Genomic DNA, 17,532 nt, shown 5'->3' on the forward strand with positions numbered 1-17,532 from the left:
TTATAAATGAAAAATTAAGGACTTAAAGCGGGATGGTGGTGGCAGAGAATCCATGTTCAGGAGGGTAATATCACAGAGATGCTGATTTTTCTTTTGGAAAACAAATTCTGGTCATGCAAAGATTCACTTTAGTGTAAGATGTCACATCTTGAATGCAATCTCTGATACTTTCTAAAATGTATAGTGAGCCTGACTCCTTACTACAATTTTGCCAACAAGCTGAAGAGCTTTGGCCCTATTATGGATCATACGTCTATATGGATAGATGGTCATTCTCTAGGGAACATACTATTAGGTTGTTGTGTCTGATGTGGCAGTGATCAGGCTATCTAAATAGGACTCCACTTTCTCTCTGATGTGTGATGGGCACTGTTGCTAAAGATGTACGTTTGTTCAGCCTGCAACTTTCCTCTCACAGGACAAGTCTTTGGGTCAGAGTGTCTAAGTAACTTCCCTCCTTTACCAGAACATTCAAACATCTAAAGGTTTATTTCTAATAGAACACTGTGTAAAAGGGATGTATGTACCCAAGCTCTCTCTGCAGCAATGAAGTACAAGAAGTCTTTTTCTGGATTTGAAGACTACCTTTTAGATTCTGTAATTTAGGAAAGCACCTCTAACACCATTTCACTTATTGTGCCAAGAAGACATAATGGACTCAAAACCTTTCCCAACCTACTGAGCTTGGAGTAAGGGGTCTGTATGCTTAAGGAGTCACTTCCATTTTCCAATTTCACACTATCACACATCTGAGGCTACCATATTTAACAAGGTCATGTCAGAAACCCAATTTTTTGTTTCAGAAGAGTTTTAGCTTTCCAGAAACTTGCAAGCAACTTGGCAAGACCATAAATACAAGACAATGAACAATAATGAGGCAGCATGCTGTGTAAAATAAGTGCTTCAGAGAATAGGCTTGGACTAGCTAGAACTTGAATTTTGAAGAATAGGTAGGACTTTAAAAGGGAGAACTATAAGTAGCTGTTGAACGTTTTGTATGTTTTCTTCTACCTACCCTCAAAATGCCTTGTGAAATATTTTTATTTTATAGATAAGGAAACTGAGTCTCCGTGAAATTAAGTAACTTGCCTAAGGGTCAAACAGTAAGTAACCAGTAGATCTAAGATTTCAATCAGTTCTCTCTTAACTAGGAAGCTTCTCGGCTTTCCACCTGTCAGTGCTATCTCTTTAGCAGAAAAGAGAAGGTGGCATTCTGAGCAGGGAATAATGATATGTTATAACAGCAAAACAACAGGAACAGGAATTCTCATTTGTGTCTGGAAGATGATGGGAAGTACAATTTGAGAGGTGGAAGATGTTGGGTATGTGTGTGTGCCCCTGCACGGCTGATAGGAAAGATGCTATGATCAATGACAGTCGCTTTCCTCCAAATTCTATGAGAGGACAGAGGTAGTGGGTTTGTCTCCACTTCTGTCTTCACCATCTAGTATGTGCAGAAAAGTATGGGGAAGCTAAGCACATGAGCATTAAAATAAAGCAATGACAACAAACACTGTACAGACGCAACTGACTAAACTTTACTATGAAGAACATCATGCTTCTTGGAGACAACTCTTAACTGGGATATAAATAAGCCAGACTATTAAAAACAAAGTGATGACACTGACGCTGATAATTTTAAAACATATGTTATTCCTAATGTATATTCTCTGCTTTCAGCTTTGGTGAATTTGCTTCTAAAGCATTTTTCACCTTGACACAGGCTGAGTAAAACAATGTTACAAAAACAAAGGACAAACCTTTAACACTGGAACCCAGTGAAATTCTGTGTTTTCTGACGTTGACTTCCTCCTCCAACCTTTGCATCTCTTATTTTTATCACCCACTCTCTTCCCATTATAAAAATTTAATTGGTTTCATCTTTTTAAATGTCTGCAATATTTAAAAATGCCTCATAGGTAATTTATAAGACATGATGTGCATGAATCTAAAATTAGTCCTCCTGCATGACCTCAAACCCAGACACCCTCTTGAAGCAAGCCGTGTGCATTCTAAGAATGTCTTGTCCTCCAGCTCAGGAAATTGGGGCCAACATCTGAGAAAGAGGGCAGAAGAGGGGATCCGGGAGAACTGGGAATAAAAAGGCAGAATAAGAAGTTTACGAACATAATATTTGTTGGAAGTAGGCAGAATCAAAATGATCAAATAAAAACGACATGCTTTAAGGTTAGAACTGTTAATATTAATTTTCTTAGGCTGACAGTTAAAAGCAGGCTGGCTCAGTGTTCTGGTGTGATTAACATAATTATCAAGGCTAATAATACAAAGTCAAATTGCCTATTTTGTAAATTGTTCCTTTCAGTTGTCTGCAGGAGAACTGACGCACGCTGGAAAGAAGGAAAGGTTCTATTCGTTGGGCTGGTATAGGTCTGCCCTAGCTCAAAGGGGAACTGAAGAAAAAGTTGTCCACAGGGGAAAATGTCACCTGTCTTTCGGGCAGAGGTGGAGATGATGTCTTCATTAAAGAAACACAAGAAAATGTTGGAGAATAAAAAATGGAAAGATACCTAAAAAGTAACAAGTCATCTTCCATGCATAAGACTATTATTTTTTGCTGAGGCAAAAATGAGGAGACTATGTGGCTTAAACTAACCTTGAGAGGTACGATTTTCTTTTTCTTTTTTTTTAAGGAACTACATGATTTAAATAAAGTGCTTTAGATAACAAGGTCCCAAGTGAAAATGGAAACACTGTTCTGTGCTTAATGCTCTGTCCTTGCTTACAAAGCATTTAGCGTCTTATTCAAATCTTGGCAGTTTGATTTTTCTTGGAAGTGGGTGAGTACAAGGCAATACCATGGAAGCAGAAAACTCCAAGCAGGATTCTGGAACTGCTAGGAGATCTCAGACATGTCAACATCTTTTTCAGTGGTTAGAGTATCACCTGTAAAAACTGGATTGTTAATATTAGCCTATCCTAAAAGGGTGTTTTGGACAACAACTAAATATTTAATACATCTTGTCAAAGCAGAAGTCTCTGAAGGCAAAGGCACAATTTATCCAGTGGCTAAAAAGGTTTTCTGAGTAAACTAAGTTCTGAGGAACTCCTATCATTAGTAAAGCTAAGGAAATCTCCCATTTTTCTCATAATTCTGTTTACAAAGGTCCCAAAAGAGTATTTCCTAGAGTTGGGTAGCCACTGACTTCTTAAAAAGACTCCTCACCTTCTGAATCTCATAAATTGGCAGGAGATTTCTGGTTGGGTACCTTAGGATCTTTCAGGATGAGTAATAATAAAGAAATGCCACAAATGAATTGAAAGGCATCAGAACTTTGGAAGAGCCACATAACTAGAGCTAGTCAAGTCGAACTAATAAAGGCTCATGTAATTCTCTTAGCCTTAGAGCATAGTGGGTAAGAACCCAGACTGTAGCCAGACTAAGCAAGTTCTGACCCTATTTCTACTACTTTCTAGCTGTATAAAGCAGGGCAAGTCACTTTAATTCTTTTTGTGTAGCAGTTTCTTCATTTCCAAACTGAGTTTCATAATAGTGTCCATTTCACTGAGTTACTGAGATTAAAATATAAGAAACGAGACGATGGCCTAGCACACGGTAAGCTATTACTGTTGGCTGTCTGAAAGCTGCAAAGGAATAAATTATCCCAATGTCATTTCTTTCACCAAGGCCTTTTAGCTACAGCCTAACTCAGAATCTCTGGTATGAGCAACTACCTCTAGAAGTCATCAGGGTACTTGTCTAATTTCAACAGCCAATGGGCACCTGGGTGGCTCAGTTGATTAAGCATCCGACTTCAGCTCAGGTCATGATCTCACAGTTCGTGGGTTCGAGCCCCGTGTCGGGCTCTGTGCTGACAGCTCAGAGCCTGAAGCCTGTCTTCAGATTCTGTGTCTCCCTCTGTCTTTGATCCTTCCCTCCTCATGCTCTCTCTCTCTCTCACTAAAATAAGTAAAAACATTTGAAAAACATATTTAAAAAAATAATTTCAACAGCCAACATATGTTCACATGTGTACACACACGTGTGTGTGTGTGTGTGTAGGAGATACTGAAGGCATGAGTTCATTTCTACCAGGCTTTTAGAAGAAAAGATTAATCCAGGTCAAACTGTTTGGCATATCTGAATCCCAAAATACTTAGTACATTTAGACATTTGCCTCAGTCTACTCTGCTCTCTGAATTCATGTCCTTACAATATGAAAACAGACCACAAATCCCATGTTCAGTTAAATCACAGCTTACCCCTCGGCTGCTCCACGACTTGTGTTGTTAGGTTGTGACGCTCTAAAGGCTTGCTCGTCTTTCCCCAAATTGTTCTCGCGCTAATGTACTTTCTTTCCCCCCGTACAAGTGTAATGCTTTTATGCTTCCTATTATATACAATGAATTTCTAAGACATAATAAACTGATTTATAATGGAAACTAGAATTTGAATTTGATGTTGCTGAAGGCAAAGTAACAGATGCTAGAAAAATGGCCTTTGTGACCTGTGGAATATTCCATAGGATTATATTATACTCTAAAGTCTCCTTTCTTGTGCCTACAGGGAAAGCTACCTTGCAGGAGGCATTCTGGTATATACTATTAAATGTAAGGTACCTGGGTGGAAAATACAGGTAACACTGTCCTCTTAACGGATACAAGTGACTTTTTATAGTATTTGTCTTTCTCCTTACCTTTCTACTCAAGTGCACTCAAATTATGCAGCTTATCACCATTTTTTTCTGTACATAGGTAACTTAGAGACACACTGTGAATGTTTTATTATAATTTTGGCTACCTCAAAATTTCATGGTAATTATCTCCCTAGTAAGATAATCCTTTAGAAAAGGTAGTAAAATAAATCATGAAGTGAACAAAAGTGTATCTTTAAGTTGCTCACCACTGCTATGCAAAATTACTTAAAAATATTAGCAGGAAACAGTAGCTGTGGGTGTGGGTGGGGCTTGGCACCACACAGAGTAATAAATATATCTGATGAAGAAAGAAACCTTTTGGGGAACAGGTACCTTTATGATTTCCACCCCCAGACATTGTGACAGAGGTCCTGTAGACCTGGTTCCAAAAGGAACATTCCATAGTATGAATTCAAATCCAGCCTTAGCTGCAGCCTTAGGTATGGACTTTAACTGACTTCTCGGTGTCTAGGCTCTCTATCTGAAGTGAGAACACTCCTGGGAAGCAGTCTTAGTGAAACCACTGTGAACAGGAGCACGCAGAGCCCCTGGGCCTGGGTGAGCTCCAGCTTGCGGCTGACCACACCTAAGAGACGCGTGAGGCTGCCTCACCTCCTTTGCCCGCTGCCGCCCTCTGCTTAGAAAACACAAGACATTATTTCAACAGAAGTATGAGGTCTTTAGGTCTGTTCTCATTCAGCAATTACTGCCAAATGAAATTCTTTACAGGAGGTTTAAAGTAACGGTTATGTACGGCCTGACCTTAAAAGTGCAATGCCAGATAGAAAACAGACAGTATTAAAGATTTGAAATCAGCAATTTCAGAATTACATAGGCATTCCCTCCTGGTGAGCTGAATGAGTCAGAAGTTTAAAAAAGAAAAACTAAGATGAGGCGCCTGACTGGCTCACTGGGTTAGTGTCTGACTTTGGCTCAGGTCATGACCTCATGGTTCATGAGTTCAAGCCCCGCGTCGGGCTCTGTGCCAACAGCTCAGAACCTGGAGCCTCCTTCAGATTGTGTGTCTCCCTCTCTCTCTGCTCCTCCCCCTCCCCCGCTCTTGTCTTCTCTCCCTCTCAAAAATAAAACATTAACAAAAAGAAAAACTAAGAAAAAAACATCTGTGACCTCAAATACAAGTGTGTGTGTTCTCCTTTTACTATCCACGGAAGCTGAGTGCTCGCTTCGGCAGCACATATACTACAGTTGGAATGATACAGAGTTAAACTCTCGCCTGAGGACCACTTGGTCCACGTACGGGAGGATGGTCTGCTTTGTTGAGGGGACTGAGCTGCACAGTTTCCGTAGACTTCTACTCCTTGCGTCCGTTCAGAGGAGACAAAGGGAGAGCTGGGTGTACATCTGGCCTGTCTTCCCGTGTGGCCCTCTCTTAAGTGACTGTGGCATGGAAAGCAAAGTCAGGGCCAGCTGAGACACAGACGCCATGGCCTGCAGTCTGTGGGAGAAATGATACCCGTGATGGAATCCAAACTCTCAGCAGCTCCCGTTTCCTCTAGAAATGAGAAAGATCAGATCTGACATCCAAACAAGGGAATTTAAACATTCACCAGAAGTTTACTATGAAAGATTTTGCCATGCAGGAAGTATACTGAAGAAGAAAGAAAATTAACTGCCATAGCTGCAGTTGTAGTAGTAGTAGTAGTAGTAGCAGTAGTACTAGGAGTAGTAGTGGTAGTGGTAGTAGTAGTAGTAGTAGTAGTAGCAGCAGCAGCAGTAGTACTAGGAGTAGTAGTGGTGGTAGTAGTAGTAGTCCTCTCTGGGTTACCTCAGCCGAGGCAAATCTGTTTCAAGCAAGCCTGCTTGGGAAAAAAGCCCAACAGGTTTTCGCAGACTTACTGATTTACCCATTAATGACAGTTTTCCACTGAGGGTCAACAAAGACCCTTTCATTAAAAGCAGTGCATGCAGGGAGTGAGAGAATGCGGGCTGTAAGATGTGTCAGCTTCTGGTGGACAAGAGAGACAATGTAATTCCTCTCATCTTCTCCCTCCTATCTTGTGGGGGCTGCAGGACTGCAAAGATGATCTATATTTATATATGTACACTGAATGAAGGCTGGGTGTAAAGCATTCTGGATAAACAGTGAGTGGACACAAGTTAAATTACCCTTTATTACTCGGTATTCCCAGCAGTTCAAACTTGAAATATCACTAGCTAATTTGCCATTTAAGTACATTCTATGAGCTAAACATTGGAAGGAGGGTGCAGAATGCACAGTGGGCCAGAGTACGAAAATGAAAAAAGGATTGGTCCCTGCTCCCAATAAGCTGAATAAGTCTTGTAGGTGAGTTGTGTCTTGTACACAAATAACTATAATGGCAAGACAGAGGAGCTGAAGGAGAGGAACAGGTAGAATGATTGATTACAGATTACTCGTAATTAAGGGATCAGGTAAAGCATATGGTAGAAAAGGGCTATGAAGGAAGGGTCAGATTAGGATTTTTGTGGAGTGGAAGGGAAAGATGGAGAAGCTGCAAAAAACCATGAGCAAACACATGGGACCCGGAAAGCAGGATGTGTGGTAAAGAAAACAGGCTATCCAAACATCACCATCATATATTATGGTTTGTTACAATTTCCACTGACTTTGCCGAAGGCAGAATATTAAAGTTTTTATGTGGTCAGTGAGCTTAAGTTCACATCTATTTGAGTCAACCACATATACTTGAGTTGGTTCTACTCAATTCCTAATATTTAGAATAAGCCTACAAACAGGTGATAGGGAGAGGGGCTTAGATTTCCTAGCTACCCACAACTTGGGGGTTTATCATTTGCCTCTCTTCTCTCCTGCTGCAAGGGAATGGTCACCTGGAGATGTGGAGGAAAGGCATCTAGTGGGGTAAATCAATAGACCTTAACTCTGGTCCTCTTCCTCAAGCTACTAATGGAGCCACAGACATATGCTTGATGGGGAAGGGACCTACTATCAGAAGCATTTGTTGGACATTATCACGCTTGCCTTTTTTCCTGTTACAAGTGTGTTATGCTAGGTCAAAGCTAATGAGAACTCAAAGGCTACCTGGTTTTTTATTCCTCAAATTAAGTGAATAATCAGGATGTGTTTAAATGAGAACCCAAGACCCTAGGTTATTTCCAGACTCGATAAGGACGTGAACCTAGTAATAGCTCATATGATTTAGAATGTGAAAACACAGAGTGTTAATTGTCTTTCTCATTGATATGGGTAGTGAGTATGACATTTAAGCCAAGGTTGTTTTTTGTTTTGTTTTGTTTTTAAAGGCCAGCTAAGTCCCTCTACCACAAAACGTTCTGAGTAAGGCCTTGAGGATTTCAGAAACAAAGTCTCCTAGCTGCCTGACTGCAGACCCCACTTCGTGCGTATGTGATTAAGGCAAGCAGTCTGATTTTAGCATATGTGTAAGTACACATAGCCAATGCACTAAATCAAGTAAAAAACTTAAGAGAAATACACAGTGGTGTCACACTGTTTCCTTCTGCTTTATGTCACCAAGTGAAAGTCAGTCAGCTGGAGGCATTCACTTTGGTGGCCACTTTGCTCATAATAACATCATTTCTAAGACCTTACTCCCTCCCAACTTTTAATATTTATGCTTTTTAGGCAGTGAGAGAGGTGGCGAATTGCATTTTTTTGGGTCCATGTTGGGATTTCCCCTAGCTCTATTTCACACTGTCAAGGGAAGCATGGCTATGCTGTTACAGGCACAGCATGAATCAAAACATCTGATCACCACCTGGGTACTCTATCAACTGCTATTGATTTCCAGCTCTTTTTCTTGAAATTTGATATGCTTTTTATTTTTTATAATAATCACTTTGGGTATCTGTGATCTGACTGGATTATTAAGTAATGTCTGGTAGCCAGAGAAGTTTAATTTGCTTGGCAAATTTAGGCTTGTTGTTATAAAAAGCAACTAAATGAGGGGGAAAAAAAACCACCCCAAAGCTGTGTTCTTTTCAGCAGCTACGAAATCTGATTTAAATTTCTCCTACATTTTCAAGACCATAACCAAATAAAGCCTTTGTGGTTATGAAAAAGGAACAGATTACTGAAATGTTCTTGGTCAAAGAGCACAGTAGTTTAGTAGGAGAAACATGTGACCACTAGCAGTGACAACACTGAAAGAAAAAAAGGAGAAAGAACCCCACGCCAGCATTCCACACACAGATCTATGCCAGGTATTCTCTGTCACGCGCACGCTAAAACTAATGTTGTTTCCTAGTGATATCAGGCCCAACTGCTTTATTTCCATCAGTCCATACACGGAGTAGGACTCATTCAATGATTCAATGTGTAAAGGGGTTTAAACAACTAGTGCTCATCGTGTTAAAAATTTCAAAACTGGGAGTTCATTTCAGCTAGGTGGCTCACAGCACACTAAAGAACTTACCTAGGCACAAATCACTTAAAAAAAAAAAGAGCTTGTTCTACCAATGGAGAATGGACTTTCAGTGAGAGAGAGAGAGAGGGGGAGGGAGAGAATGTGTATGTGTGTGTGTGTGTAAGAGTTCTGCAATTAGAATAATCTTTTTGGATGGGGAAGACTCATGCGAAGCCTTGTTATAAGAAATGGCAAAACTTAACATAAATTGAAATATCTCTCAGAGCATCACCAACAATAAATGGAAGTTGAAGACCTGAAAAGGAAGAGGGGCACCTGGGTGCCTGAGTCGGTTAAGCATCTAACTCTTGATTTTGGTTCAGGTCATGATCTCATAGTTTATGAGATTGAGCCCCACAGTGGGCTCTGCACTGACAGCACAGGGCCTGCTTGGGACTCTCTGTCTCCCTCTCTCTGCTCCTCCCCTGCTTGTGCTCTCTCTCTCTCCTAAATAAATAAATAAATAAATAAATAAAAGACAGCAACTAATGAACTTGCCTAACTCACTACAAAGTCTATTCACCTAGAATCAGCTGCCCGCAGGTCTTTCAGGAGGCTGATGTACAACCACAGTGACAAACCATATTAAGAGTATCTTGTTGCATAGTTAATGAGGGCTAAATAAAACAGACCTAATCTTTTTAAAAATTTGTTTGAATGTTTATTTATTTTTGGGAGACAGAGAGAGACAGAGCACAAGTGGGGGAGAGACAGACAGAGAGGGAGACACAGAATCCAAAGCAGGCTCCAAGCTCTGAACTGACAGCACAAAGTCTGATGCAGGGCTTGAACCCATGAACCATGAGATCATGACCTGAGCCAAAGCCAGAGGCTCAACCGACTGAGCCACCCAGGTGCCCCATCAACAGACCCCATCTTGCTCACCCTTCACATTTTCTTGTTGCTGTGCAATCACTTTGTCTCCAGTACTATGAGTGTAGGCAATCACAGTAGGCTCTTGATGCAGAATAGAGCCTACATACCAAAAAAGAGGTCTAAATATCACTTTCCAATCGTATCTGTAGATCAGCGATCACGAAATATGACTGATGATGCCGTCCAGTGGGTATCCTCATACTACCTTCAGAGCAGAAAGGATGCAGCACTGTGAATTAAACTTAATTTAGTACCTAAAAACATAAGTGACTTCCTTCTAGAGACTCAAGATAGTGACCCTAATACTGGTGAGGACATCTGCACACCTTAAGTGTGAAGCTCTGTAATTCTGTCACCCAGACCTGAGTGACAACCACTTCCAGTGCTGTCCCATGCTAGCTGACTTCCAGATGTGCTACGAAATGTCCAGAGTGACCGCTCACTTGCTACCCTTGGTCTCGGTCCTTCTGGAGCATCGTGGCCAAGGCTGCAGTGATCCAGTCACAATAGTTCACTGATGGAGAATAAAACCACTTGCTCTTGTGTACTAGATGCTGAGGCTCAGAATACCCTCCTGATTAATGCCCCTTCTTCACTTCACCAAATTTTCTATTTTATTTCAAACAGAGTGACATTTTCATATTTCCAATAGGTAAATTTAAAAAACATCTTCCTTATTTGTGTCCTAGTATTAATATGTTTCTTGGTATCGTTATCTATTTCCTTTAAAGATATGGGGTGCTTGGGTGGCTCAGTTGGTTAAGCGTCTGACTTTGGCTCAGGTCATGATCTCATGGTTTGTGAGTTTGAGCCCTATGTCGGGCTCTGTGCTGACAGCTCAGAGCCTGGAGCCTACTTCTGATTTTGTGTCTCCCTCCCTCTGCTCTTCCCCAGCTCGTGCTCAATCTCTCTCAAAAATAAACATTAAAAAAAGAAATTTTTTAATGTTTATTTTATTATATTTAAAAAAATTTTTAATGTTTTATTTATTTTTGAGAGAGAGAGAGAGAGACAGCGTGAGCAGGGGAGGGTCAGAGAGAGAGGGAGACACAGAATCCAAAGACAGGCTCCAGGTTCTGAGCTAGCTGTCAGCACAGAGCCCGACGTGGGGCTTGAACCCATGAACCATGTGATCACGACCTGAGCTGAAGTCGGACGCTTAACCGACTGAGCCACTCAGGCGCCCCTGAAATTTTTTTTAAGAGAAGATATTTTAGTCACTGAATGACAGCTGAAACGTGAGTTATAATTAGAAACTATGATAGCTCCAAAAGTAGTTCAGCTATACATACAGAGCTCACTTTAACACTTCTGTTATCCTAAGATTTATTCTTGTTGTTTCAGTGTAGGTATCTCCCCATTTTACAGAAAATACTTTTGATAAAATGAAGTCACCAATGACTTTGTACACTGTTGAAGCCAAAGCATCCACACTGTTCATCTGCCACCTACAGTCATGATTTTTTCCCTGGTGCCAGTACCATTATTTATGTGATGTTTTCCTTTAAATGGATTTGCTGGTTAATCTTACATTATGTTAAAAGGGAAAATTAGTACCACTTTTCATAAATTGCAGGTTTGATGTGCTGGTGATATATTTTTCATAATGCTACTAGAATTAACTGTCAATATTAAAATTATTTAAAAATGTTAACCTAAGTACCACGTGAAAGCTTGTGCACCTCTAGTGATACCTTTACGAGACTTTAGGAACCAATAGGGAATACAGTACTACTGATTTCTTCCTTCTCAAACCTTCTGTTCTTCTGACCTTCAGGATCTCGTTCCCCCTTGGCTTCCCAAAACCTTTCTATTCCTTCACTGGGTCTGCTCCTTAAATACTAGTATTTTCTAAGATTCCATTCTGACCTTTCCTTTTCACCTGCGTATTCTCTCTGAGGGAGCCAGAGGCATCTCCAAATGAACAGGTCTATCACAACTTATTTTCCAGCCTTACAATCAATGCATATATCATATTCTCTCTCTTAATTAATGATAGTGACATTCATGCAGTTACCAAAGTTAGAAATCTCTCTGGTCAACTCACATTCTGAGTCTGCTGTTTTCAGCTTTTCCTGTCCCAACATTGTCTCCAACACCCTCTACCCTCTCTTCACTCTGATCTCACAACGAGCCTCTCATTTACTTCACTGAGAAGCAATCGAAAGTCCCACATCGATACCTACATACTGTCCTTGGTCCTATCTAAAGACAACTCCTACTCCACATGTGTGTCTTGGATTTCATCCCCCCATCTATTCAAGAACTTTGCTTCTACAGTTAGCTTCTCTTTTTTTTGCATCTTTAATTTCTCCTTTAGATCTCTCTTTAGATCTCTAGATCAGTCCTATGCAAACAAACTGCAAACTTTTCTATTTTTAGAACAATACCCAAACCAAATTTATCTTGAATCCCACATCCCTCGCTAACTACCGTCCCATTTTTCTGCTCTTCACTGTAGCGAAACTCCTTGAAAGGGTTGCTAGCCATCTCCACACCCTCTCCTCCTTCACAACCCGTTTCATACAACCTTTGAGAAGACTTCCAGCCACTTCCATGTTCCTAAATCCAACAGTTTATTCGCTGTCCTCAACCAACCCAGCCTCTTAGGATCCACCCGCGTGGTGCATCAATAATGATACAATCTATCACTTCTCAAAACACTTCATTTCTGGGACAAAATACTTGCCTGATGGTCCTAATGTCTAGCTGGCTGTTCCTTTATTGTTCTTTCACTTCTCAACCTCTTAATGTGTACTGGAGTGGCCTAGTAATTAATTGCTGACCTACTTTCCTTTTTATACTAACCACTGAGAAACTTCATCCATGCTCAAGATTTAAAGAAACCACTCATAAGCCCATAGCTCACAGATTAGCATCTCTCGCCTGGGCCTCTTCTCTGACCATCATGACACTCATATATCTAACTGCCTGCCTGGTACTTGCATTTAAACATTAATAAGCAATGCAAACTTAACATTTACAAAACCAAACGTGTTTTTCTTCCTAAACCTGCTCCTTCACGAACTTTACTATCTCATTAAACAGCACCAATGGTGATTAAAATCTCATTAAAGATAGCACCAGTTGCTCAGGTCCCAGATTTAGGAGTTACCCATGACCTCTCTGTCCTTCATTTCCTAACTTGCCTCTGGCTGTGTCTTGTTACTTATATCTTCAAAAATGTATCCCAAATACAATGATATATACCTTCTCCCTCCTCACCTGCTAGTCCAAGCCAATAATACTCTCTTTAGCCTGTATTTTTGCAACAGTATTCTAACTGGTCTTCCTGCTTCTGCTCTTACCCCGCTATTTCTGATACAGCAGCCAGAGGAAACCTGCTGATATGTAAGTCAGGCCATTCTTCGTTTCTGCTCAAAATCTTCCAAAATCATACATCGTTCTCTCAGAACGGTCTGCAAGGCAGTAAAGATATGGCTCTTTCCTCCTCCCACTCGTCTTTGCTTTCATCTCTTATGGGTCCAGTGCAACCACACACACCTTCCTGCTGTTCCTTGCAAAAGCTGCTGCAACAACTATTCTCTCTGCCTGGAACGCTCCTCCGCTCTTGGCCTGCGTGGCCCAAATCCTTACTTCCTTCCAAGTCTCTGCTCAAATGTCACTTTCTCAGCGGGACCTCTTTAAACGATCCAGTTTGAATCTCCTCCAAACTCTTCATTTTCCGTCTAGCACTATTCTTCTAATATACTAAATGATTTCTTTATTATATTTATCATCTGACCTCTGTTTCTCTCCACTAGAAGGAAGCTCCATAAAACAGATTTTTTTCTTCTGTTTGGTTTCCAGTTCCTAGACTAGTGCCTGGTACACGAGAGGTATGAATTGAATGGATGAATAAGTAAGCCACACTCAGTTTCCTTTAGTTAAAAGAAAACATCCTATTGCCTTAGAAGATAATATCCACCATTAGGGACGCCTGGTGGCTTAGTCGGTTGAATGTCTGACTGCAGCTCAGGTCATGATCTCACGGTTCGTGGGTTCGAGCCCCGCATCAGGCTCTGTGCTGAAGCCTGCTTCAGATTCTGTGTCTCCCCCTCTCTCTCGGCCCCTCCCTCAATTGTACTTTGTCTCTCTCTTTCTCAAAAATAAATTTTAAAAAACATTAAAAATTTTTTAAAAGAAAATTATATTCACCATCAAATTTCATTTTTTCTTATATTATTTGGCCAAGTTAACAATCTATAATAACTGGAGGATAACCGTGGAAAGAGCCTAAGCAGGGGCCAATAGGCTCATTCCTCAAAAGAAAAATAATGCTTTTTGTGCAAGCAGAACAAAAAGTTCACATCAAAAAACCAAAAAGTATTAAAAAAATATATATGTTCTATGTCTTTTGGAAGCTGAGTGTAAAACCACGGGTTATAAGAACCTGACCTACTGTCCTAAGCTCTTATGAAAACCCAAGGTAACCATTTTGTTCATGAAAGCTAAATGCTGGGAATCCCAAAAGATAAATATTACGTACTGAGATAATAATGCAAGTACAGCCACCAGATCTCTGTACAACCCAAGGCCATGTGGCAATCTAATGCTGCAAGATTCAGAACAGACAAAGGTGACATGCTAAACTGAAAGGGACCGTTTCAAGTGTGCTTTTAGAGTTATGACTGCCCCCATAATCTAGTTCAGATTCAGGTTTTACTCAGGGATGTATGCACCTTTTTTGAATGACATAAAAAGTTCAGTGACTGTAGCATTCTCATAAAAATGTCCCAGGAATCTACATTATTATTTCAATGACAGCACTGGGAGAAGTTATGCTTGTTGGGAGTAACAGAATCATGCACAGGACCCACACTGGCCTTGGAAGGCAGGGGACTCAGATTTCAGTCTCAGCTCTACCACTGAGTGACACATGAGCTGAGTGTGATCTCTGCTTCTAGAGTCATCAGAAGGACTCTTCTTGTTCCCCTTCTACCACATGGATATTTGTCAGGAGATTATTTGTAAACCATACAATTAAAGCCCTTTTTAACAAAGAAATATAAAAATCTAGACGGATTACATTATCGAGAGTTACATTTGGCTTGTTGCACGATATGCTTGCAAGTGTAGGTTTCTGAAACCTGCAGTAAGTTAACCCAAGTTTTAATCCTTCTTACGGAAATAAATGGAGGGAAGCTAACTAGTAGTGTATTCAAAAAGGCGTAAGAACTGGATCTTTAAGACTCTACATCGTTTGTTTTTTTTTTTTTAAAGCAGACATCTTCGTGAACTTTTAGGAAGAATGTCATAAAGCAAGCCCCTAACTGCCGGTAGCACATGCTGCACAGTCCACAGGAGGGCAGCAAAATGCAAGATTTCTTTTTCTTCAAAATCTGAACTCCAGGTAAGGTTGCTTTAGCTACAAGTTATAAATCTGCAGAAATTTAGGTTGAAGAACACAGACTAAAACCATAGGTAATGAAACTAATTACAAAAAAAGCTATGATTTAGGTAAACAGAGAACTATAAACATGATGACGACACAGGACAATCTTTCTACGACAGATATTAAAGCTCATGTATGTGACCTGGAAATTCTCTTATTATTTTTTTCTACTGGCAAAAGCTTTCAAATATATATTAAAGAAAAACATGCATAAAATTCTAAGCATATTTACATGTTAAGTCTGAGTTCTACTGTATAATGTTTATCCATCATTTCTAAAGAGCTGGGTCAATATTTTTTTAGGGGAAAGAGTCAGTAATTTTAAGTGGGCACATGTCTCAGTGAATTAATACAAGACCAGAGAAATTCTGGGTTAGGTGCTTAAGTTTATTCAGCAAACATCAAGGCCATTGTCAGTGGCATACCTGTAAGCAACTGATGTAAATAAAGCCTAATAAATATGACCTACCATTGGTCTTACATCTTCTAATAAAGTAATCTGGATGAAAGATACTAAAAATAAAGTAAAACCATGCATATCAGAGACATGATAACAATCTAGACTGCTTAAATAGAAAATATCTTCACTAGATGTAGCTTTTTGATTTGCAAATTAGTGAAGTTGAAGGAAAAAGTATTTAGAAAGTATTACAGAGTAATGAATGCTTGGGAAGTTCACTACATGTATTTCTGGACTTCTCTACAGATTCAACACTTAATTATTCTGTTTATATTGTTATTGAAACTTATTTTCCATTTTTGGTCCTTAGAGAAGATAATCATTATTACTTGATGAAGTTTCATTCTTTGCTGACAGCTCTATTTTTTCCAGTTAAAAAGAAAAGTCCTTTTTTTAGTGTTGAGCACCAAAAAGAACTTACTTATACTCAAAAGCACTGGAAGTTTATTTAACAGATTCCATTTTACTTTAAAAAAGGCCAAGTATGTTGTTACTGAAGAAGGGGCTTGCTAAAGTGGCACACTCAGTTCTATTTAAGTTAAATCAGACTGAAAAGTAACAAACCAATAAAATATGGTAAAACAGTGTATATTTCAAAACTGCGAAGATAAAATGCTCAATCAAAACTGAAAGCACTAGCTTCTCTTTTAACAGTCAACTCGAGAGCAGACAATGTAAAAAGCAATCTATTCTGTTTTCCTTCCCAGCATTTTTGAAATTGGGGTGGTGATATAAAACTACCTATAAAAGAGAAGAATTTATTAAATGCTATTCAAAAGAGGGAGGGAGAGAGAGAGAGATGATGTCAAGCACTTTCTAATAAGAACATACACAGTTAACATGTGTCAGTCAATAAAATGATTTCCAGATTAATAAAAGTTTGGAAAAAATGTCAGGTGAGTAATTATGCACTGATATACTTTTTAGCTCGAAAGTCTTCACAAGTCAAAACCTTTTATAAGCACAGTGGTTATGTATTTTTTAAGTTGAACAAATTGGTATTGAGAAGTACCAGAATACATTACCTATGAAGACATTCCAAGAAACATAAACTGAAAGTCTGTGTGAAAAATTCCATGATTACATATGAAAAGCAATAAAATACTTACTCATGTTAACACATCGCCTACAACTTAGCATTAAGTTCATACTACCCAAGAGATTATACTATATGACAGCTGCTGTGAAAACAGTTACCAATTGGATCTGTAAAGAAAATAATTTGTCGAAGATTAACAACAGTGGTCAGAAAAAGTATTTAAGTTTCGTTTCCTAAGAGTTTAACTATTTTTGGTCCTGAAAAGCTTATCTCAGAGTTTTTAAAATAAAAGCTTTCAAATAGACCTTCCTAAGAGAATGACTTAGGGGTGGGCTAGGGCAACGTGAGTTCTTCTCTAATCAAAACCAGCATGAATACCTTGATTATTACATGGAAAAAGAATCATAAGCTTTGTTGAGATCTTGAAAATTTTATACCATCATAATAAAAACTTCAGACAGATTAATATAGAGACAAGTAAGATAACTTATGAGGCTTATTTCAATATTGCAAAAATGAAAAAGCCAAGCACAATCATCTGAAGGTGCAGAAATGCTAATCATTCTTAGGTTTTTCTCTATTTTTTTTCATCAATCATTTAGTCAAGCTTAGAGATAGTTACAGGAGAAAAAGCTGTTTGGGTTTTCAAATATGAGAAGTTCTTGGTTCTGTAAGAGGTATTTGTTTCTATGAAGCTTTTCAAAGCTGGAACTCAGCAAAGCATT

The 17,532-nt window shown here is 39.4% G+C and overlaps 1 protein-coding gene across 4 annotated transcripts in view; it reads right to left on the bottom strand.

Moving 5' to 3' along the window:
* The window catches only part of TTC17 (tetratricopeptide repeat domain 17), a 127,197-nt gene that overhangs the window by 51,021 nt on the left and 58,644 nt on the right, over positions 1 to 17,532 (bottom strand). The gene's annotated exons all lie outside the window — the stretch shown is intronic.

This window comes from Suricata suricatta, chromosome 11, assembly GCF_006229205.1.
Source record: "Suricata suricatta isolate VVHF042 chromosome 11, meerkat_22Aug2017_6uvM2_HiC, whole genome shotgun sequence".
NCBI lineage: Eukaryota > Metazoa > Chordata > Mammalia > Carnivora > Herpestidae > Suricata > Suricata suricatta.